Source organism: Bos indicus x Bos taurus, chromosome 9 (assembly GCF_003369695.1).
Source record: "Bos indicus x Bos taurus breed Angus x Brahman F1 hybrid chromosome 9, Bos_hybrid_MaternalHap_v2.0, whole genome shotgun sequence".
In the NCBI taxonomy this organism is placed as follows: Eukaryota; Metazoa; Chordata; class Mammalia; order Artiodactyla; family Bovidae; genus Bos; species Bos indicus x Bos taurus.
Genome location: NC_040084.1, coordinates 90919034 through 90944121, shown reverse-complemented (window position 1 = coordinate 90944121; position 25088 = coordinate 90919034).

Here is a 25088-nt window from a genome sequence, read left to right as displayed (position 1 = left end):
ATTTAGAAGATTTATTGCTGTTGAAATTGGCCATGGGAAAAGGATATACACTCTTCTACTTTGGCCTCTGATGTAAATAGGTGAGGCATTCATGCCTAAAGCCTGTTTTAGGTTACCTCCTTTTTCCTTATGCCATGGGTGTTCTGATAGTTAATTTTCTGTCAACTTGACTGGGCCATGGCTGCCTACATAATTGGTCAAAAATTATTCTGGGTGTTTCTACAAGGGTCTTTTTGGAGGCATTTAAATCAGTAGACTGGGTAAAGCAGATTGCCCTCCATAAAGTGGGTTGCCCTCATTCAATCAATTGAAGGGCTGAATATCACAAAAGACTGATCCCAAGTAGGAGGAAATTCTCCTACATGATGGTCTTTGATCTGAGATATTGGCTGTCCCTGGATCTAAGTTAGCTGCTGGCCTTCGCGCTTGAACTGGAATATCATCTATGCAGATTTGGGGCTTATTAGCTTCATGTGAGCAAACTTTCTTATCACACATCTCTATATGTGCACATCCTATTGGTTCCGTTTCTCTGGAGAACCCTGACTAAGAATACAGGTATATTACACAAGGATGATGAGCAAAAGAGAGAAAATGCCTGGTCCTTTGATAATATCATTGGTAAATGAATTAACCAACTCTAACCACAGGTTATATTCACAGTTCTTGCTACCTTATGGAAAGAGAAGGAGAAAGAGAGGAGATATTTGATTCATTTAAAATTAGATCTTCTGTTACTTGTTACTTACAGTCAAAAACACAACCTAATAGTCACAGAAACTTTGTATCAGGTGTTCTCTGTATTCTCTTTTTGATCTAAAATTGTATAATTTACCTGCTTCACAAAGTCATGAATATAAAATGAAGTATTGTTTATGGGAAAATACACAGAACTGCATAAAACATGGTGAAATTGTCAGGATATATTATAATTTGTTTTGTGATAAGACTAAAATATATCCCAAGGCTCCTGAGTTGACAACATTCAATGTTTGAAAAAAACCCTCAAATGTCTGTAGTAATGAAACAGCGCAGGTACACATGAAGTAAAAGATGAGTTGAAATTCAGCAAAGGTATATTAGGAAAAAGTATTCTTTGACACTAATGAGGTAGAATTTTGACCAGAAGGGAGATAACTTCTGTGAAGGAAAAAGTCCCATTGCAGAGATTGAAAGTCAAAGTGAAAGTCACTCAGTTGTGTGAGACAAAAAGAGTGTGACAATAAAGGCAGCAGAAACTCTGTCATTGATGAAAAAAAAAAAAAAAGAAAAGAAAAGCAAAACCAAAAAATCTTACACCAAGTTTACCACTGAGCTTTCTCTAAGATTGTTCTGTCTAAATGACCCTGATTTTTTTTTTCCACAAGTTGAATGAAGTGAACTCTGAAATGATTCTTAGCAGTTCATGCCCCATAAAATAATGCCATCCCTGATGTTTTTAGGTGCTAGGTTAGCCAGGGCCAGCTGATTTTGTCATTTTTTTGTTGTTGTATTTTTATTTCTGTTGCCTTAAATATGATTTCCCCACATTTTCTGCTCTAGAATGTCCCCGTAAATGTGTGTGTGTATATATATATGTATGCACTTCCACCGCTTGTTTCCAGTTATTATTCACTTCCCTCTCATCTTTTCCTGGACAGAAACAGGAAGAGCACATGTAAGTCAGCTTCTAACCTGCTCAGTTTTAAATGTTGACAGAAGTGCAGCTACACTTAAAATATTCTGTTGATGACAAGAACAGATGGTTAATTAATTCCCACCTATAAATAGTCTGAGGTGTATATATGACAACGAATGGCAGTGTATTTTTCCCTTACTCAGAGATGTTTGGGCACGGTATTTTAACAGCTTGTGATAAATTAAAAATACAATGTCAGCATTAAATACTTTTCAAAGGAATTTTGTGAAGCATCACAGATTGAAAACGTGCCTTGGAGTTGAATGCTTTATGTGACAAAAGGTAGAGTTTATCATGTGCAAAGCACACACCTGTCACAGTTGAATAAACCTATTGAAGGTGCAGTAGAAGCTAATGTTCATCATTGCCTCTTTTCCAGGTCCAGAGTTTCGTGCTGACATGCACCAATTAGTGTCCAGTCAATAGATAGAAATCATACAGCTATTTAAGTACAGATAGTTTCATATAATGGAGAAGGCAATGGCACCCCACTCCAGTACTCTTGCCTGGAAAATCCCATGGATGGAGGAGCCTGGTAGGCTGCAGTCCATGGGATCACTAAGAGTCGGACATGACTGACCGACTTCACTTTCACTTTCTGCTTTCATGCATTGGAGAAGGAAATGGCAACCCACTCCAGTGTTCTTGCCTGGAGAATCCCAGGGACGGGGGAGTCTGGTGGGTGGCCATCTATGGGGTCGCACAGACTCGGACACGACTGAAGCGACTTAGCAGCAGCAGCAGCAGCAGCAGCAACAGTAACAGTTTCATATAAAGAATTGTAAAGTGGATATTAAAGAACTAAAAGGCAAAAATGGGAGGCTTAGATATTATGGAAGTAAAAATTAAGACTCCTAGGGCTGAAAGGACATAGGGAAAAGGATTGAAATTTTTGAAATAAAGAAGGTTGGAGGTGGCACACAAATTGAACCTTTGACCTCTGAAGAGGGGATCCTGCTCTGTGTACAGCATCTCTAACGAGGCACTAAGGATCTGGTTTTGTAAGGGTTAGAAAAATTCCAGCCTGAAATCAACTGTTACTAGTAAAAATGAATTGCCATCATTCAGTTGAAGAAATTTGCTAGGGTGATTCTAATAAGTTCAGCCAACAAAAAAGGAGCAAGAAAGAACTAGGGAAAAGTTTGTCCGTTCTCTCCCTCAAGCTTCCCTGTCTCTCCCTGTCCCCACCTCCCCTCTAACAGGGAGCCAAAGGGCAAAGAAGTGTGACACGCAGAGTCCCACCTCCTTCACTACATGCAGAGCATGGAGGGTGAGTTTGAAGCTGAGAGGCCATATCTCAATAACTGGCACCTGGAGAAAGAAAGATTAGCAAGATGTTTACCTTGTCTTCAAGGAATTCTCACTTTTGTAGGAGAAAGATATACATAATCCAATTGTTGTAGTAAGAAGTACCAAAAAATCTACAGAAGAGATATTTCTACATGTATATTTTGAATGATAAATTTGAAAATAGATGCAATTTTGTTTTGATATTGGTATGTTTCCTTTTATTAGGAAAACATATAATGCAATATATAATATATATTGAATATGATAATTCTAGAGATTAAGTCTGGAATGGACCTTAAGAAGCAATATGATCCTGCTTAACACCTTCATCCAGATAGGGCATTTTGTAGATGGTTTCAGCTCAAATATAGTGATGAGCCTCCCTAGGGTCACTTCTTGGTAAACTGGGAGAGATGGGACTCCTCTCTTCCGCCTCTCAGCACACTGTTTTGTCTACCTTTTCATGTTGTGCCTTTCAAGCTTGGTAGAAAACACCTTATTTCAAATTTTAATATGAAAACCAGTAGTCCCACCAAATATTTCTAATACAGTGCCATGTTACACATGAGTGACAGTGTTTTAAGCTGGACATCCAGAGCTGTTGGTTTTTAAATCTTTATATCTCTCTGACAAGATAGTTCTACTAGTTCTGCTCTGTTTGACATTTGGATCACCCTAACCCACCACCCTCTCTTTAGTTTAAATCTGTCTGTAACTGAAACACATAAATATGTCATAATCTTGTCAAAAGGTGAATCCTAGCATATTTCATCATAAAGCATCAATTGCTGGTAAGTTTATATATACATAATATGTATAATCTATCTATCATCTCTCTATCTATGTATCTATCACCAGTATTCTATTCTATGTCTTTTTTCCTTTCACAGAGTCTATGACAGTCCCTGAACATTGTATTATATATATTTGAGAGGCAGTGTGTTCCTGCTTAAGTGCATGGATACAGGTATCATAAGAAATCTAGCAGGATTGTCAAAACCCACTAGGTCTTCTATGATGTTGACTATCTAAAGCTTGTTCAAGCCTTTCCTCTAGACAGCTTTCTGATTAGTTCATTCATACATGTATATTTACTTAATTTCAGTGGTAATATAAATACTTGATATTCTTCAAAAAATGTTTCAGTTGAATGGATTTATTTATTCATAACTATAAAATTGGATTTTTGCTTTTCTGTTACTTCATTGTATCTTTTCTGAGTTTTGAGCATGCATTAGGAATAAGAATTCAAACTTTTTATAAAAATAGCAAAATGATAAGACACTTTAAGTTGAACAAACAACCTCATACAAGGAGATGAACTGAGCTTGTCAATGACCCTATTCTAATGTTCTCATCTTTAGGACTTTGGAAGCTAGGAATTGGGATACTTCAGGTTCTCTAGTCTGTTATTGTTTTGGTGGCTTAGGAAAAGAGAGCATGCATCTATTATGAGACCTGGAGCTACTCTCAGAAGGGGCTTCCTGTGTTTCTTACCTGAGAAAAAGAAAATAGTGAGGACTAAAACAAAATATCATACAGGAGATTTTTAACAACTCCAAAAGAATAGGAATAACAAAACTACGTAGTGCTTACCATGTGACAGGCATTATTTGTATTCATTAACTCATTTAATCCTTAGGAAAATCCTTTGAGGTTGATATTATTAGTGTCAACTTTATTTTATATATGAGGGAACTGAGACTCAGAGGTTAAATATGCAGCTGACAATCGCAGAACCAGGATTCCAACCCAAGAGACTTGACTCCAGCATTTGTATCCTTCCTCATATACACTATTGCTTTTAAAATACTAGAAAAATATATCAACATTTCCTTCTTTTCAGGTTCAGTGTTTATTTGCCTAATATGTTATTTTATTGATTTCCTGACATTCAAGTTAATATAATCAAATAATATAAGTAATATCTCCATTTTACAAATGAAGAAATGAAAGAACACAGAAGCAAAGTTTTATTTTCAAGTTTGCAAGACTTGTCAGTGTGGACCATGGTGTTAGATCCATTACTCAGAAATATTGAAGCAGAATTTCTGATGGTAGATCTTAGAACTGGTATTTTATCATTAATTTTGAGCAACTTTTGTAGATACTAAATGTTTCAAAATCACTGCTCTAAGGGCCAAGATTCTTCTAATTTAGAATTATTGCTAAGCATTTTATCTTAGAATAGCACTATTTACATATGTAGAACACTTCTAATCAATTAGTTAATTAACTCAACAAACTTTCAATGAACACCTGCCATCTCTCAAGTACTCCACTAAACTCCTTAGCTAGAAAGTTTAATAAGAAATTGTCCTTGCTATCAAGACCATCAGAAACGAGTAGGAGAGGAAGACAGAAAGATATGAACTTGCAATAGAGCATAGAGATAATAATATACAGTTATCATATATTATATATATTATAACAGTTTGATTAAAATTCCAGGTGATCAAAGAGAAGGGAATGCCTAGTTCTTCCTGGAAGAATTTAGGAAAAGTTACAAATAGGATCACATTCCAGCTGAATCTTTAAAAAAAGATAAGATTAAAAAGAAAAGAAAGGTCTTTCTGGGGAGAGTGGAAACCATGTGCAAGAGGATGGAAATATGAAAGAATGTAATGTGTTTAAATTCTTTGGAAGATATTCAACAAGGACAGTTGTATGAGTATGTGTTTAAAATCGGGGTAGAGGAATGAAAGCATTTTTTGTGAGACCATTTTTGTGTTTTGTACTAGCAAATTTTTGCTACAAATAATGATAAACATGACTCAAAATGGTGACATGAAGGTAAAGTTATTTATTATATCACACATCTGGAAATTTTATAGTAAGTGTTGATTAATTCTGCTGTTGCTGTTAAGTCGCTTCAGTCGTGTCTGACTCTGTGCGACCCCATAGACGGCAGCCCACCAGGCTCCCCCGTCCCTGAGATTCTCCAGGCAAGAACACTGGAGTGGGTTGCCATTTCCTTCTCCAATGTAAGTGAAGTCGCTCAGTCTGTCTGACTCTTCGCGACCCCATGGACTGCAGCCTACAAGGCTCCTCCATCCGTGGGATTTTCCAGGCAAGAGTACTGGAGTGGGGTGCCGTTGCCTTCTCCGTTGATTGATTCTACAGCTCAACAATGTCATCAGAGTCCCAGTTTCTGTCTCCTCACTCTCCCATCCAGTGTTTGCTTCATCCTAAGTCTGTATTTTCTCTCATGGTCATAGCCAACCACAATCAGTGTTACGATCTCTCATATTGTAAAGAACTAGGTCATTCTAAATCGGCAGACCAGGAAAACATCCTAAAATTTATACTTGTTAGAGTAACTACTAGAGATTGGTTATCTATTGTCATGTAACAAGTAACCTCAAAACTTATCATCTTAAAACAATACATATTTATTATCCTGCAAGATTCTATGAGTCAGGAATGTACTGTGTCTTAGATATATCAATATATAAGTGGTTTGGATCAGAGACTCTGGCTTAAGGTTGCTCATGGAGCTGCAGACACTTAAAAACCTGACTGAGGTTAAAGGATCAGATTCCAAGATAAGATCTCCTGAGTGGATAACAAGTTTGATGTGGACAAGAGGCTTCATCTTCCTATTAAATGTTTCTTTTTCTACTGGGGTGTTAGTTATTCTTTTACTTCTTATTTATTTGTAAGAGCACTTCTTATTAAAATGCTAGATATTTTTGCATTAATTTTGCAAGCATTCTTAACCTTTTAATTTGCCTTTTATTTATATTTATGAATTTTTTGAAGGAATGCTTAATTCTAATTTGTCATAACTTATTTATCTGTATTTTGCTTTGCAATATTTTTGCACTTGATCACATACATATTCGGGCAAATTTTCAAAACACTTGTTAGACATCATCAGTTAAGTTCAGTTGTTCAGTCATGTCCGACTCTTTGCAAGCCCATGGACTGCAGCATGCCAGGCTCCCCTGTTCATCACCAAGTCCCAGAGCTTGATCAACTGATCATCTAGATCAGTTACATTTATTTATCTTTTTATATTTAAATGGGCATCCCTGATGGCTCAGATGGTAAAAAGTCTGCATGCAATGCAGGAGACCTGGGTTCAATCCTTGGAGAAGGGAATGGCTACCCTCTCCAGTATTCTTGCCTAGAGAATCTCATGGACAGAGGAGCCTGGCAGGCTACAGTCCGTAGGGTCACAAAGAGTCAGACACAACTGAGTGACTAACCACACACACACACATTTAAATAAACAATGCCATTGGATACACACCAAGGAAACCAGAATTGAAAGAGACACGTGTACCCCAGTGTTCATCGCAGCACTGTTTATAATAGCCAGGACATGGAAGCAACCTAGATGTCCATCAGCAGATGAATGGATAAGAAAGCTGTGGTACATATACACAATGGAGTATTACTCAGCCATTAAAAATAATACATTTGAATCAGTTCTAATGAGGTGGATGAAACTGGAGCCTATTATACAGAGTGAAGTAAGGCAGAAAGAAAAACACAAATACAGTATACTAACGCATATATATGGAGTTTAAAAAGATGGTAATGATAACCCTGTATGCGAGACAGCAAAAGAAACACAGATGTATAAAACAGTCTTTTGGACTCTGTGGGAGAGGGAGAGGGTGGGATGATTTGGGAGAATGGCTTTGAAACATGTATATAATATATGAAACGATACGCCGGTCCAGGCTCGATGCATGATACAGGATGCTTGGGGCTGGTGCACTGGGATGACCCAGAGGGATGGTATGGGGAGAGAGGTGGGAGGGGAGTTCACAATGGGGAACATGTGTATACCCGTGGAAGATTCATGTTGATGTATGGCAAAACCAATACAATATTGTAAAGTAATTAGCCTCCAATTAAAATAAATAAACTTATATTAAAAAAAACAATGTCATTGGAGCTTTTTTTTGGGGGGGGGGTGGGTAATGTGAGTTAAAGACATGTATTTTGCCAAAACAAGTAAAAATTTTTATTATGCACATAAGCAAGTATGTATAAACTTTTTGTATAAGAAGCATTTGAGGTCAGTAATCTGGCTTCTTTGTCTTCTTATTCTTTGGTCTTTGTAATTCTATGTAGCTTTATTTTAAGGAAGTAACAGATACAGTTGATATATGTGATTTTTTCTTGTATAACATAATTTATCAATAATAAAAATTAGAAGCAGCCTAAAGGTGAAATAATAACATTGCACAATTGGTAAATTTTAAAAAGATTGCAATAAGAATACATGTAACTATGGAAATCAGGTATGTAAATAACATTTAATTATTTTGGAAAGCTTCTCAAGATATTCAAGTAGAAATAGCAGACTACAGAGGTATGTGTGCACCATAATCTCCCTTTCATTGGTTACATTCAAGTTACATTTTATTTGAAATATATTCTGTGATTTTCAATTTTTCAACATGAATATGTATTGTTGTATTACATTAAATTTAACACGATACAGATTTTTGATAGATAAATATGTGATTATAAAATCAAAGAGAAACAGCCCTTTTCTTTTGTATAGAACTGTGTAATGATTAATTCTGATCTTGTTTCTGATTCTGGATAGCCTCAAGCATACATATCCAGGTTTAGTCACCACAATTAGCAAGCAAGCATGAGTGGCACATAATTGTAATGACAGGGCATTTATTAACTCATTAATATTTATGATGAAACAGAGGTGATTTACTAAATGATTTTCTGAGGCTTCTTCAAGCAACAAGGCAATGGAGATTTTTACATTGGAAGCGTCTCTAAAAAATAGCAAACTTTGGTAGCATTAGAAAGCTAGAGGATTATTCTCATGTTCAAATATAATTTGCAATTGAATTAAATTTGAGGTCTGATTTGATTTCCATGGGAAAATTTTCCCATAAATTACTTCTAAATAATGTTTCAACTTCATATATTGCATAAAATCATTTATAGGTTTATAGTAAAAATAAGTTTTAATCCTTTTTGGCATAACAACATACACATGTTAGGTAGAGAGTAAATATTAATGTATGTGAAGTAAGTGAAAGTCACTCAGTCGTGTCTGAGTTTGCAACCCCATGGACTATACAGTCCATGAAATTCTCCAGGCCAGAATACTCGGGTAGGTAGCCTTTCCCTTCTCCAGTGGATCTTCCTGACCCAGGAATCGAACCAGGATCTTCTGCATTGCAGGCGGATTCTTTACCAACTGAGCTATCAGGAAGTGTATACAACTCTATATAGAGCCAGCTTCAGAGGCTAGCAAGCAGTACAGCTGCACAGGGGCCTATACCTAAACGATCTCACCTTTGGTTTAATATTATGCTGTTGAGGTCTGGAACTTTTTTATAATTTTTGAGGAGGAGGCCCTGCATTTTAATTTTGCACCCAACTGTATGCAGGTCAGGAAGCAACAATTAGAACTGGACATGGAACAACAGACTGGTTCCAAATAGGAAAAGGAGTATGTCAAGGCTGTATATTGTCACCCTGCTTATTTAACTTATATGCAGAGTACATCATGAGAAACGCTGGGCTGGAAGAAGCACAAGCTGGAATCAAGATTGCCGGGAGAAACATCAATAACCTCAGATATGCAGATGACACCACCCTTATGGCAGAAAGTGAAGAGGAACTAAAAAGCCTCTTGATGAAAGTGAAAGAGGAAAGTGAAAAAGTTGGCTTAAAGCTCAACATTCAGAAAACTAAGATCATGGCATCCGGTCCCATCACTTCATGGGAAGTAGATGGGGAAACAGTGGAAACAGTGTCAGACTTTATATTTTTGGGCTCCCAAATCACTGCAGATGGTGACTGCAGCCATGAAATTAAAAGATGCTTGCTCCTTGGAAGGCAAGTTATGACCAACCTAGATAGCATATTGAAAAGCAGAGACATTACTTTGCCAACAAAGGTCCATCTAGTCAAGGCTATGGTTTTTCCAGTGGTCATGTATGGATGTGAGAGTTGGACTGTGAAGAAGGCTGAGCCCCGAAGAACTGATGCTTTTGAACTGTGGTGTTGGAGAAGACTCTTGAGAGTCCCTTGGACTGCAAGGAGATCCAACCAGTCCATTCTAAAGGAGATCAGCCCTGTGTGTTCTTTGGAAGGAGTGATGCTAAAGCTGAAACTCTAGTACTTTGGCCAACTGATGCAAAGAGTTGATTCATTGGAAAAGACTCTGATGCTGGGAGGGATTGGGGGCAGGAGGAGAAAGGGACAACAGAGGATGAGATGGTTGGATGGCATCACTGACTCGATGGATGTGAGTCTGAGTGAACTCCAGGAGTTGGTGATGGACGGGGAGGCCTGGCGTGCTGCGATTCATGGGGTTGCAAAGAGTCGGACACTACTGAGCGACTGAACTGAACTGAACTGCCAGTTATGTAGCTGACTCTGATGACACTGGTTAGGAAATTTTTGGAGTAAGCAACAATAATTATCAAAACCACAACTGCACCTGGCCTAAGTCCAAAAAAGGTATCTGGAGAGGGGCATATATCACATGTTTTCAGAGAATGGATAGCTTCAGATGAGCTTTTATCCAGGGCTCCCACTGTGGGGTCACTTGTACTGCTTCCATGCTGGCTTTGTTCTCAGACCCTCCAGCACTCAAATTTTGGAATGGACATGACTGCCAGCAGCTTCTGTGGCTGTCTTTTCCATGAAGAAAGACTACCTATGCTCAAAACCTTTAACTCTAAGTTCTGGGCTTCACTCTGGTTGGCTTAACTGAATCTACCTGTAAAAAAAAAAATGAGGAACACTGAGAAAAAAGATAATGATGGTGCTAATTCACTCGGGCCAGAAATGCCTTTGTAGATAGTGCGGAGTTGTCTGTTCCCGCAGCTGCATGGTGCAGGAATGAATGAACCTGCGGACCCCACCAAGAAAAAAGGAACAGGATGCGAGCAGGCAAAACCTGTTTTGATGACTTTACAGAGAAATTAAAAGTTTATTTTAAAAAGAAAAAGGAATGTCATTAATTTAACTTTATTTGAAGGAACTGATTTAGATAGTGTGGAAAGGTTTGTAAGTGATTTCTGCATAAGTTTGCCTTATGTTGTTTGTTACATAGCTGAAACTCAAATATTTGATGATTAACCAACCTGGGTTTAATAAACTGGAAAGGGATGGTTTTACATATGAAAAAATATAGTAAGAATAATATGCCCCCTCACCATGACGAGAAAAATGAAAATCCACTCACTCTTTTGAAAGAAGTTAAAATAAATATAAGATATAAGCTAACACTAGGGTAAGGTACTTGGGCAGTTGGGGAATCTGTAACTTACCATAGGTGAAGGCATGTCAGATTCTCTGTAATTTGTATAGAGCAATGAAGGGTCACAATGTTGAAGCATTCTTCCTCTTGCAAACTAAAATTAGAGGAAGACTTTCTTCTTTCAACAAAATTAAATGCTATATAATTCGTAAGTCAGGCTTGCAGCGTTAGTCTTACTCTTCCAAGGCTTATTAACTTTTCTTTTGGATGACATTACTTCTGCTAACTATGAGGACATGGCAAGCTAAATGCAGATTAGAAGAGAGATTTCATGAAGACTGTTCTCAATATAGATTATCATCGTCGTTATCTGCCTGGTCAATATGTGTTTATTATCAGAAAGAAAATGCAGCAATTTAAACTTACAAGACAATATCCCAAAGTATAAAATGATCATCTCATTTAGAAAAATGTAACTTCAATTTTTTAAATTAATGAAGCTCATGCTTTATTTGTGTCAATATAGTCACATTATATTAACTTAAGAAAACAAATTCAATAGTATGACTAGTAACGGATAATAGAGAAAAGTATTCTTTTCATTACTAGCTGAATGGTCAAAATAAATAAAAAGTAATTGACAGGAGGGCAAAGAGAAATATCAGTGATGTGTATGACTTCATGTTGGAGAGAAACTGGGAGCCCTGGCAGTGGACGTCTCTGTCCTAAGTGGGTGAACAGACTCTAGAATGGAGACAATTACCATTCTCCATGTATAAGTTGGAAAATAGCCCCAAAGTTTAATCTTCTCTTTTCAACACCACAGTATACACAAATATACCCCACTCTTTCTTACACTTTCTCCTTTCTTTATTTGAGGTGCACTCAGTTCAAGCAAACACTTTCTGGGGAAGATGAAAGTTACAATTTCTGTTTCTTATAGTCAATTCAAAACTGAAGCCCTAAATTGACCAGCAAGTGATTTGGAGTCTGGGATTCATAGCATAGGAACTGAAGGATATTCAGCAGAGGGGAAAGACCAATGTAAAACTGTACAGAAAATAAAACCTTAGTCCATGCATTCTTTGGCTATTCATTTATTTATGAGATGCAGACTACTTATAGGATGCCAAGCACTGTGCTAAGACATAAGCATGGTTCCAGTCCCAAAGAAATTTAAGTTTAGAAGAGGGAAGCAGTCATGTCAACAGTGGGAAAACAAGCTACAGATAAGATTAATATAGAATTTAGTAGAAAACAAAAGTGGAACTTATTACTTATATTTGGAAGTAAATGTAAAAGTTTTCAAAGAGGTTGCCCATGACATTATATTTTTTTAGGGGGTGGGGGTGTTAAATGATTAGGGGTTTGAAGGAGAGAAAAATACTTTCTGCTCCACTCACTACTCTTAAGTAACTATTGTGTTAGTGTCAGTCACAGAAAATAAATCTCTCAGTAAAGAGGACTCAGATATTTTCTAAAAATGTACTGTCATTACCGAGTATAAATGTGTGACAAACAGGTAACATTCATAAAATAGTGGATGAATGAAGGAATGAATAAATATGTTGAATACCTTTTCTTTTGAGGATCCCAGAAAGTTTAAAAGAATGATAAATCAAATCTCATACGACAGTTTGACAAGTGGAGCTGACTATAGACAGAAAGTTTCACAGAGCGTGAGTCTTCAATGCTGAGTAGGAGCTTTAAGGGTGGAGGAGTAAAGACCTTTCAGGCAGAGGGAATCATCTTATGGGGTCTTGGAGGAGAGGAAGAAAGTGGTGTGTTGGGGATTAGTGAGGTAGAGTTTAAAAGCTCATGAGGGGAGAAGAGTTGGTGATGTGGTTGATTGAATTAAGAAGTTTATTTCATTTGCAATATCAAGAATGAAATGAAGACCTAAAGGAGTTATGAGAGAAAGGAGTATTCTTTGAAGTTTTTATGGATCACATTTGTCAGGCTCCAACTCTGTACCCCTGAACACTCTGCTTTTTGGTGTCCATGTGTTATCTCATTCAATTCCCCCATGAAAAGCTAAATAAGTAGTTCTATTATGCCCATGTTATTAATGAATAAATTAAAGATTGGAGAATATAACTCCCTAAAGATTTCAAACTTATAAGAGGCAGTACAATGTGAAACAGCTAAAGTGACATTTCTGGATGTAGTGCTTTCACCTGCCTGGTCTGTGCAGCCCTGGAGTAGTCAGAGAAGAAGGCGGGCAATTGATCAAGCTTATATTTTCTTTCCCTGCACACTGCATTCGCAGGTCCCCTGGTTTTTCCCAGGCTCTCCTTTTTATAATTTAGGCTTATCTAACCTGAAATAACCCTCTTCCAACAACACAAGAGAAGACTCTACACATGGACATCACCATATGGTCAACACCAAAATCAGATTGATTATATTCTTTGCAGCCAAAGATGGAGAAGCTCTATACAGTCAGCAAAAAACAAGACTGGCAGCTGACTGAGGCTCAGATCATGAATTCCTTATTGCCAAATTCAGACTGAAATTGAAGAAGGTGGAGAAAACCACTAGACCATTCAGGTGTGACCTAAATCAAATCCCTTATGGTTATACAGTGAAAGTAAGAAATAGATTTAAGGGACTAGATCTGATAGACAAAGTGCCTGATGAACTACGGATGGAGGTTCATGACATTGTACAGGAGACAGGAATCAAGACCATCCCCAAGAAAAAGAAATGCAAAGAAGCAAAATGGCAGTCTGAGGAGACCTTACAAATAGCTGTGAAAAGAAAAGAAATGAAAAGCAAAGGAGAAAAGGAAAGATATTCCCATTTGAATGCAGAGTTCCAAAGAATAGCAAGAAGAGATAAGAAAGCCTTCCTCAGCGATCACTGCAAAGAAATAGAGAAAACAATAGAATGGCAAAGACTAGAGATGTCTTCAAGAAAATTAGAGATACCAAAGGAATATTTCATGCAAAGATGGGCTCAATGAAGGATAGAAATGGTATAGACCTAACAGAAGCAGAAGATATTAAGAAGAGGTGGCAAGAATACACAGAAGAATTGTACAAAAAAGAGCTTCATGATCCAGAATCACAATGGTGTGATCACCCACCTAGAGCCAGACATCCTGGAATGTGAAGTCAAGTGGGCTGTAGGAAGCATCACTACAAAAAAAGCTAATGGAGATGATGGAATTCCAGTTGAGCTATTTCAAATCCTGAAAGATGATGCTGTGAAAGTGCTGCACTCAATATGCCAGTAAATTTGGAAAACTCAGCAGTGGCCATAGGACTGGAAAAGGTGTTTTCATTCCAATCCTAAAGAAAGGCAATGCCAAAGAATACTCAAACTACAGCACAATTGCACTCATCTCACATGCTAATAAAGTAATGCTCAAAATTCTCCAAGCCAGGCTTCAGCAATACGTGAACCATGAACTTCCAGATGTTCAAGCTGGTTTTAGAAAAGGCAAAGGAACCAGAGATCAAATTGCCAACATCCATTGGATCGTCGACAAAGCAATAGAGTTCCAGAAAAACATCTACTTCTGCTTTCTTGACTATGCCAAAGCCTTTGACTGTGTGGATCACAATAAACTGTGGAAAATTTTTTTCCAACAAAGGTCCATCTAGTCAAGGCTATGGTTTTTCCAGTGTTCATGTATGGATGTGAGAGTTGGACTGTGAAGAAAGCTGAGTGCTGAAGAACTGAAGCTTTTGAACTGTGGTGTTGGAGAAGACTCTTGAGAGTCCCTTGTACTGCAAAGAGATCCACCGTAAAGGAGTTCAGTCCTGGGTGTTCATTGGAAGGACTGATATTGAAGCTGAAACTCCAATACTTTGGCCACCTGATGCGAAGAGCTGACTCATTTGAAAAGACCCTGATGCTGGGAAAAATTGACGGCAGGAGAAGGGGGGACGACAGAGGATGAGATGGTTGTATGGCATCACTGATTCGATGGACATAGGTTTGGGTGGACTCTGGGAGTTAATGATGGACAGGGAGACATGGCGTGCTGCAGTTCATGGGGTCGCAAAGAGCCGGACACAACTGAGCAACTGAACTGACCTGAACTGAACCTGAAATTCCTTCTTGCTGCCTCAGGCCACAGTTCAGATTGCTTTATCGAGCTTTAAGCAACAAGGTGCCATGTTGCTCTCCACAGAAAAGGTGTTTTCATCTACATTTTAATTTTGTGTTGTCACCCTCTAAGGTCTTGCTTGAACATCCATCTTTCACTTTGACTAATTCATTGTTCATTTGTCTGTGTGACTATGGACACCCAAGTACTTTCCATCCAATCTCTCCTTTTTCCTTACTACTCCAAGACCCAGGGTGGCTGCTGCTATACATGCAGAGATGAGCAGTGAGAGTACACTAATTTTTAAATTAATGTGTCTTAACAACAGCAAACTGATGGGAAGGATTAGAGGACAAGTGAAATTCTTGCAAATTCATTTACATAGTTAGATGAGAATGTGTGTGTTTGTGTAGAGGATTGTTTGGAAGACTTTTATCATTATAAAATTGTAATGAACAATGTGTTTATTAAATCTTCCCTCCCTCACATTTTGAGAACACGGCTTCCTTTCTTGAAATAAATCTTTTACCTTTCCAAGTTTTATCAGAAGAGAGCTCTGTAAGGGATATCTCCAGGTGAGAAAGTCAATAAATTGTCAGTCTTGAGTATCTGCCAGACTTCTGTTCCTCCTGGAATTGAAATATTAAATGGAATCAGACCCAGTGCAGGGACTCTGAGGACAAAGGACTCTCAGATAATAATGTTTTCTTCTAAAGCTTTGTTTTCATCAGTTGCAAAGGCATGTCACTTACAATACCTGTACTTCATAGCAAAGGCAAAACGCCATTTATTCCAACTCCATTAATCTGTCAAGCCAGACGGCTTGTAGGCCATGGTTTACCTTTGAAATCAATGATGATGAACAAATTGTAGGAGAATATTTTCAAAACGTTGATTTCACCTCTTCTAGAAAATAATGTTTTAAGCACTTCAAAAATTTCCATTTTCCAAAAGGTGTGCTGTTTAAGTATAATTTCTTCCTGTCACATTTTCCAAGACAGTGTTTGATCACACTGGACAATGTGTTAGAAATCTGAGCTGTAGCATTTACTAGTTCTATAGTTTTGGACAAATCAATAAATATTACTTCATATCTATTTCTCTTCAATTTTAAAGACTCTATAATGTTTACCTTCCAGGAATGTGAAAAGAATTAAATAAAATATTATCTTTGAAAAACTTTGAGAACTAGATGGTACTAACTAGAGGTAAAATATAAATATATGACTTCTCTGAAGCTTTTCTCAATACCAAGGAGAATTAATACATTATACTCATGTATTTTTTTGAACTTTCTTGCCATCAATAAATATTGCTTATTGCCATATTATTGTTGAGTTTTGTATTTTTCTGGTTCTCCAGTTTCACCAAGTTGCTTGAGGGGAGGGGCCCTTGCTTATTTATTTTCACCCTTGAATGATAATTTGCTTAGTAGGAACTGTTAACAAATGGAGTCAGGGAAATGGTAAAGGAGGCCAACTTCATCTCTGATGTCCTTTCAGCTGTCTTTAGACATTGTGTCTGTCTCTGACCCCTCCACCCACTTCTGCCTCCGTCTGTCTACCTTCAAATCATCAGTTTCTCAGGTAGATGCTTCAGTTCAGTTAGTTCAATTCAGTCACTCAGTCGTGTCCAACTCTTTGCAACCCCATGAATTGCAGCACACCAGGCCTCCCTGTCTGGCACCAACTCCAGGAGTTTACTCAAACTCATGTCCATCGAGTCGGTGCTGCCATCCAGCCATCTCATTGTTGTCCCCTTCTCCTCCTGGCCCCAAACCCTCCCAGCATCAGAGTCTTTTCCAATAAGTCAACTCTTCACATGAGGTGGCCAAGGTATTGGAGTTTCAGCTTTAGCATCAGTCCTTCCAAAGAACACTCAGCAATGATCTCGTTTAGGATGGACTAGTTGGACCTCCTTGCAGTCCAAGGGACTCTCGAGAGTCCAAACCCATAGTTCAAAAGCATCAATTCTATGGTGCTCAGCTTTCTTCACAGTCCAACTCTCACATCCATACATGACCACTGGAAAAACCATAGCCTTGACTAGAAAGACCATTGTTGCCAAAGTAATGTCTCTGCTTTTAATATGTTATCTAGGTTGGTCATAACTTTCCTTCCAAGGAGTAAGCGTCTTTTAATTTCATGGCTGCAGTCACCATCTGCAGTGATTTTGGAGCCAAAAAAAATAGTCTGACACTGTTTCCACTGTTTCCCCATCTACTTCCCATGAAGTGATGGGGCCAGATGCCATGATCTTCGTTTTCTGAATGTTGAGCTTTAAGCCAACTTTTTCACTCTCCTCTTTCACTTTCATCAAGAGACACTTTAGTTCTTCTTCACTTTCTGCCATAAGGATGGTGTCATCTGCATATCTGAGGTTATTGATATTTCTCCCGGCAATCTTGATTCTGGCTTCTGCTTCCTCCAGCCCTGCGTTTCTCATGATGTACTCTGCATATAAGTTAAATAAGCAAGGTGACAATATACAGCCTTGACGTACTCCTTTTCCTGTTTGGAAACTGAAGCCCAAATGTTTAACCTGTTGTCAAAATAATTGTGGATTTACTTATAGACTGATTAAGTTGAGGACAGTTCACCACCACTATGATAAAAACTTAAGATTTTCACTTTATAATATGGAATAACATGAGACAGGATTTACGCCACCCCCTGAAAAAAAAAACAATATATTTTTTATTTTATACTAAAAAAAATACATGAAATGACAGCTTTCAAATCATTGAGCATCAGGCAACAAAGGATAGTTATCTTTGAGAATCACACACTAGTAAAGTAATGCTCAAAATTCTCCAAGCCACGCTTCAGCAATATGTGAATCGTGAACTTCCAGCTGTTCAAGCTGGTTTTAGAAAAGGCAGAGGAACCCACGATCAAATTGCCAACATCCACTGGATCGTGGTAAAAGCAAGAGAGTTCCAGAAAAACATCTATTTCTGCTTTCTTGACTATGCCAAAGCCTTTGACTCTGTGGATTACAATAAACTGTGGAAAATTCTCAAAGAGATGGGAATACCAGACCACCTGACCTGCCTCTTGAGAAACCTATATGAGGGTCAGGAAGCAACAGTTAGAATTGGACACAGAACAACAGACTGGTTCCAAATAGGAAAAGGAGTATGTCAAGGCTGTATATTGTCACCCTGCTTATTTAACTTATATGCAGAGTACATCATGAGAAACGCTGGGCTGGAAGAAACAAAAGCTGGAATCAAGATTGCCAGGAGAAATATCAATCACCTCAGATATGCAGATGACACTACCCTTATGGCAGAAAGTGAAGAGGAACCAAAAAGCCTCTTGATGAAGGTGAAAGAGGAGAGTGAAAAAGTTGGTTTAAAGCTCATCATTCAGAAAACAAAGATCATGGCATCTGGTCCCATCACTTCATGGGAAATAGATAGGGAAACAGTGGAAATAGTGTCAGACTTTATTTTGGGGGCTCCCAAATCACTGTAGATGGTGATTGCAGCCATGAAATTAAAAGATGCTTACTCCTTGGAAGAAAAGTTCTGACCAACCTAGATGGGATATTGAAAAGCAGAGACATTACTTTGCCAACAAACGTCCGTCTAGTCAAGGCTATGATTTTTCCAGTGGTCATGTATGGATGTGAGAGTTGGACTGTGAAGAAGGCTGAGCGCTGAAGAATTGATGCTTTTGAACTGTGATGTTGGAGAAGACCCTTGAGAGTCCCTTGGACTGCAAAGAGATCCAACTAGTCCATTCTGAAGGAGATCAGCCCTGGGTGTTCTTTGGAGGGAATGATGCTAAAGCTGAAGATTCAGTACTTTGGCCACCTCATGTGAAGAGTTGACTCATTGGAAAAGACTCTGATGCTGGGAGGAATTGGGGGCAGGAGGAGAAAGGGACGACAGAGGATGAGATGGCTGGATGGCATCACCGACTCGATGGATGTGAGTCTCAGTGAACTCCGGGAGTTGGTGATGGACAGGGAGGCCTGGCGTGCTGCAATTCATGGGGTCGCAAAGAGTCAGACGTGACTGAGCGACTGAACTGAACTGAAGCAAATAATGTGAGCTTTATTGTTGCCCCAGATCATTGCCTGGAGAAAAATTACAGGTGATAGTTCTGGGGTGGGAATTCTAGGCCAAGCCTGGTAGTCCTGCTGATTTGAAAGTAGGGAGATAGAAATCTAGGAAAGCCAAGGCAGCTAGAGTTCTCACAACAGAGAAGAGAGAACTACGAAGAGAGAACTACAAGAGAGAAATTCAGATTTAGAGAGTGTCCCTTTGAGAATTTAGCTGAGTATTGATTAATTCCTAGATAACGTTAGAAAGAATAGGAGAGGACAGTGGTTAAACAAGGCTGTGAATATCACCTGTTCTCCACAATCAAAGTGGAAAACTTCACCGTTCTCAAAACCTTGGTTAAGGTACTTAGAGGAATTGTATCTTATCGGTGGAACAGAATTAGTCTGAGGCTAAATACTGCTCTGATCTTGCCTGAAAGCTTAAAGGAGAGAACCACCCTTCATACCCCAGCCCCACCAAAGCAAGCTATTTCCAAATAACTGAAACCCAAAACCAAGCACAGAAATTTTTTAGAAATTCAAAATTATCAAGCAAGGTCAAATTCATTATGTCTAGCATCTAGTTAAACATTATCAAACATGCAAAAGAGGATTAATGTACAGGCATTATGAAGAGACAGATTATTCACTCAAAACCTACTCAGAAATAACATGGATAATTGAACCAGTATAGAAGGACATCAAATTATTATAATTGTATTCCATTTGTTGAATAAGACAGAAGTAAGGTGAGCATGCTAAGTAGAGATATTAAAGATTTTTAAAAGTCCAAAATCAAAGAACTAGAGATGAACATTGCTGTGCCTGAAAAAAAAAAAAAACAACACACATTGACAGATTAGATAGTACAGAATCCTTACCAGTGGCATCTACACGCAGTGAAGCATTCAGGAGGCAGACTAGGACCCATCTTTGAGGGTCTTAAACACAAAGACGAAAGCTTTTTATCTGTCTTACTAGGCTTGAGTGGAAGAAAGATGCTGGCTTTGGAGTTTTATGTAACTCCAGTTATTGTTTCTTGTTTTAGCCGCTAAATCCTGTCTGACTCTTGTAACCCTACGTACTGTTGCCTGCCAGCCTTCCTTCTCCAGGGGATCTTCCTGACCCATGGATCAAACCCACATCTTCTGTGTGGCAAGGCAAATTCTTTACAATCAGCCACTAGGGATGCTCGATAGCTGAGGTTTATTTAAGAGACCAAATATAGTACTTGAATATAGGCATCATTAAAGCAATAAAGGAGAAAATGTTGAGGCTGAGCTATGATGATGGCATTGAAAATGGAACTGAAGAGATAATTCAGCTAGAGTAGTGTGTTTGCATCAGCAGTAAATATGCTGCAGGAGATAATTTTATTGAGAGAGAGAGAGAATACGAGATTTTTCACTAGACGACTATGATTCTTTAAGAGTTCCTAAAGTTAAATTCTGATAAGGAACAATTTTATTCTTGTACACAGAAAAAGCTTCTTTTTTGAAGCAGAAAAATTTAGTGCTTTAAAGGGTATGAAAATGTAAAAAGATAAATTATTCCTTGATTACCTATTATCTATCTATCTTTCTACCTGTCTGGTTTAGTAGCTAAGTTGTGTCTGACTCTTCCGACCATGCCAGGCTCCTCTGTCCATAGGATTTTCCAAGGAAGAGTACTGGAGTCAGTTACTCTTTTCTTTTCCAGTCTCTGTCTGTCCATCATCAATTTCCCATATACCCTGTCATCATCTATCATCTGCCTTTAGCCTATTGGTTAAGGACTGAATTTTGTTGTGCTGTTCTTAGTAGCTCAGTTGTATTGGACTCTTTGAGACCCCATGCCTGCCAGGCTTCTCTCTCCAAGGGGATTCTTCAGGCAAGAATACTGGAGTGGGTTGCCATACTCTCCTCCAGTGGATCTCCCCAACTCAGGGATCAAACCCAGTCTCCTGCATTGCAGGTGAATTCGTTTCCATCTGAACCACCAGGGAAACCCATGAATACTGGAGTGGGTAGCCTGTCCCTTCTCCAAGGGCTCTTCCAGACCTAGGAATAGAACCCAGGTCTCCTGCACCACAGACATTCTTCACCAGCTGAGCTACTAGGGAAGCCCAAGGACTGAACTTGGTGCTAGATAAATCTTGTTTTCTCTCAAATTTCTAATGTATGCCCATGAGAAAAATTTTTTCACCATATTAATTTCATCATCTGTAAATGTCCTTCATAGGGACATTTGTGGTAACTTTTTTTTTAAATTTTTATAATAATGCCATTCTCCCAAATCTTCTCACTCTCTCCCTCTCCCACAGAGTCCATAAGACTGTTCTATACATCAGTGTCTCTTTTGCTTTTTTTAATATATAAATTTATTTTTTAATTGAAAGGAATTGCTTTTCAGAATTTTGCCTGCAAAGCAGACAAAATTTACAGATTCACAAATTCTGTCAAATTTGACAGTAGACAGCAGAAATAAGCTTGTTTAAGTAAGGTTATTATGATAAAGTAACATATGCATAATGTTTATCATAGTCTTTTGTCATAGGGCTAAAACATATGTGAATATACATATATGCATATATTTAAAAATGTGTAAATACATTTGTAGATGGGTTATTGATTGTGCTGTATGTTTATTTGCTTTGGGAACTAATTACAGCACTGATGATGACAGGTTGTTGAAAATATTATCCTGTGAGAAGAGTTAATGTTTCATGCCTCGTCAGTTATTTTTCATTTCCTTTGGTGGCTACTTCTAGCCCAGATTCTCTAGGAATTCCTAGGATTCTGACACTTACCTTTCAGTTGCTGTTGGTACAAACAGACCTTCCTAATGTATCCCTTTCTTCATTAGAATCAGTTTTTATTCTTGAACTTTATTCTCAAGTACTTAATATGATAACTTTGGGTGTGAATGGAGCTTCTCAGGTGGCACACTGATAAAGAATCCGCCCGCCAATGCAGGAGATGCAGGTTCAATTCCTGGGTCAGGAAGGTTCCCTGGAGTAGGAAACAGCAACCCATTCCAGTATTCGTGCCTCGAGAATTTCATGGACAGAGGAGCTTGGCAGTCCATAGGATCTTAAAGAGTCGGACATGACTAAACCCCTGAGCTTACACACATGTATGTATAAGTGGATTATGATTGCTTAATGAATTACTCTTTCCAGATAATGGATTTACACTGAATTGAAGTTGATAGTTCAAGCTAACAGTTCTCAAATTTGAGTATGCATCAGAATGGGAGAGCAATAAAACAGTTTATTGAACCTCAATCCCAACAATTCTGATTCAGTAGGGCTGGGGCATGACCTAAGAATATATATTTCTAAAAATGTTCCCAAGGGGTGCTGAATTGAGTAGGGACTTCACATTGAGAACTATTGATTGAAGCTAAAGAAATACTGTTAAAAAGAGTTTCATGCATCACAACTAAGAAACTAAAGAAGGCATTTGGTGATAAGAGAAAATTTCAGTAGTACTTCAAGAAAATAGCTACCTTAGCAGTCTTTGACTCATAATGTTAACAGCTAAATTTTTGGTGTGCCTTTATTTACTATTTTTTTACCGTAAATGTGTCTGATGCAGATTTAACTGGCCAAAAAGAATATATTTTGTGTTATAAAGCTAAAATTATTTCTATTTTTTTTAAACATAGGTTGTTTTTGCTTAGTCACTAAATCACGTCAGGCTGTTTTTATGACCCCAACCCACCAGGTTTCTCTGTCCATGGAATATCCTAGACAATAATGCTGGAGTGGGTTGCCACTTCTTTCTCCAGGGTATCATCCCTATCCAGGAATCAAACCTGCATCTCCTGCATTGGCAGGCGTATTCTTTACCACTGAGCCATCAGTTCAGTTCAGTTCAGTCGCGCAGTTGTGTCCAACTCTTTGCAACCCCATGAACCACAAAACGCCAGGCCTCCCTGTCCATCAGCAATTTCCGGAGTTTACTCAAACTCATGTCCATTGAGTCAGTGATGACATCCAAGCATCTCATCCTTTGTTGTCCCCTTCTCCTCCCGCCTTTTATCTTTCCCAGCATCAGGGTCTTTTCAAATGTGTCAGCTCTTCGCATCAGGTGGCCAAAGTATTGGAGTTTCAGCTTCAACATCAGTCTTTCCAATGAACATCCAAGACTGATCTCTAAGATGGACTGGTTGGATCTCCTTGCAGTCCAAGGGACTCTCAAGGGTCTTCTCCAACACCACAGTTCAAAAGCATTAATTCTTCAGTGCTCAACTTTCTTTATAGTCCAACTCTCACATCCATACATGACTACTGGAAAAACCATAGCTTTGACTAGACAGAGCTTTGTTGACAAAGTAATGTCTCTGCTTTTTAAAATGCTGTCTAGGTTGGTCATAACTTTCCTTCCAAGGAGTAAGCGTCTTTTAATTTCATGGCTTCAATCATCATCTGCAGCAATTTTGGAGCCCAAAAAAATAAAGTCTGACACTGTTTCCACTGTTTCCCCATCTATGTGCTGTGAAGTAATGGGACCAGATGCCATGATCTTTGTTATCTAAATGTTGAGCTTTAAGCCAACTTTTTCATTCTCCTCTTTCACTTTCATCAAGGGGCTCTTTAGTTCTTCTTCACTTTCTGCCATAAGGGAGGTGTCATCTGCATATCTGAGGTTATTGATATTTCTCCCAGAAATCTTGATTTCAACCTGAGCTTCATCCAGCCCAGCGATTCTCATGATGTACTCTGCATATAAGTTAAATAAGCAGGGTGACTATATTACAGCCCTGACATACTCCTTTTCCTATTTGGAGCCAGTCTTTAGTTCCATGTCCAGTTCTAACTATTGCTTCCTGACGTGCATACAGGTTTCTCAAGAGGCAGGTGCAGTGGTCTGGTAGTCCCATCCCTTTCAGAATTTTCCACAGTTAGTGATGCCACACTAACTCCTCAAATCCACATGCAGCAGCAATCTAGTGCCTATTTCCAAACACGCGTTGTTTAGTTTTATATTTGCTTTCTAAAAGCATGGAAAATCCACAGACAATCCCTGTCTTCTTGGGCCTTTTCAGTGATTATCGTGTTACCGCTAGGATGACTGCCTTTATAACTTTGAAACTGGTATCATTGCAGAATAAAGCTCCTGACCTACATTCCAAGCCTTGGGGCTAGTTGTTTTGAGAACCTATGATGAATACGGATGAAATAAGAGGAAAATGAATGTCCAGTGTTATAGGGTTGCTTAGTCCTCTGAATGGTTCAGATGGTTCTGTTTCCATTATATTGTCCACATAATAACTTTAATTTTCTACCTTACTTCGAATACGTAGGTCTGGCCAAACCCCAACTGAGTTTTTTAGGATAATCAGCAGGAGTCTGTTGTAACAATTGGCAGTTTCAGGAAAATTCATGTTTTGAAGTGAATAATTGTGTGCACAGGTATCCAACACTATGTATACTAAAGTACTAATTTGAACCAATTATAAATAATTGACTAAATTATAGTGAACTTTTCTCTCTCAGAATGTTCCACATGTTGAGTTCTAAGTCAACACAGACTTGCTTCAAAGCTTTCTCTGGTCTTTGAAAGCCCTGCTGAAAATAGTTCATATGCAGATATTTGTCAAACCAGCACACAGTATCATCTCCTTTTCCTGCAATGCCAAATCTCCTCCACCTTCCACAGAAAACTCCTGTGCCTCACCAGTCAATTCTCTTTCTGAAACATCTCTTTGTCTTTGAGAAATTTCATTTGTGTATTTGATATTATGACATGCTTTCTAATGCACATCTATATTTTGCCATGATTTGTCATTTTAAAATGAGCTTCTTGAATATTCTCAATTTA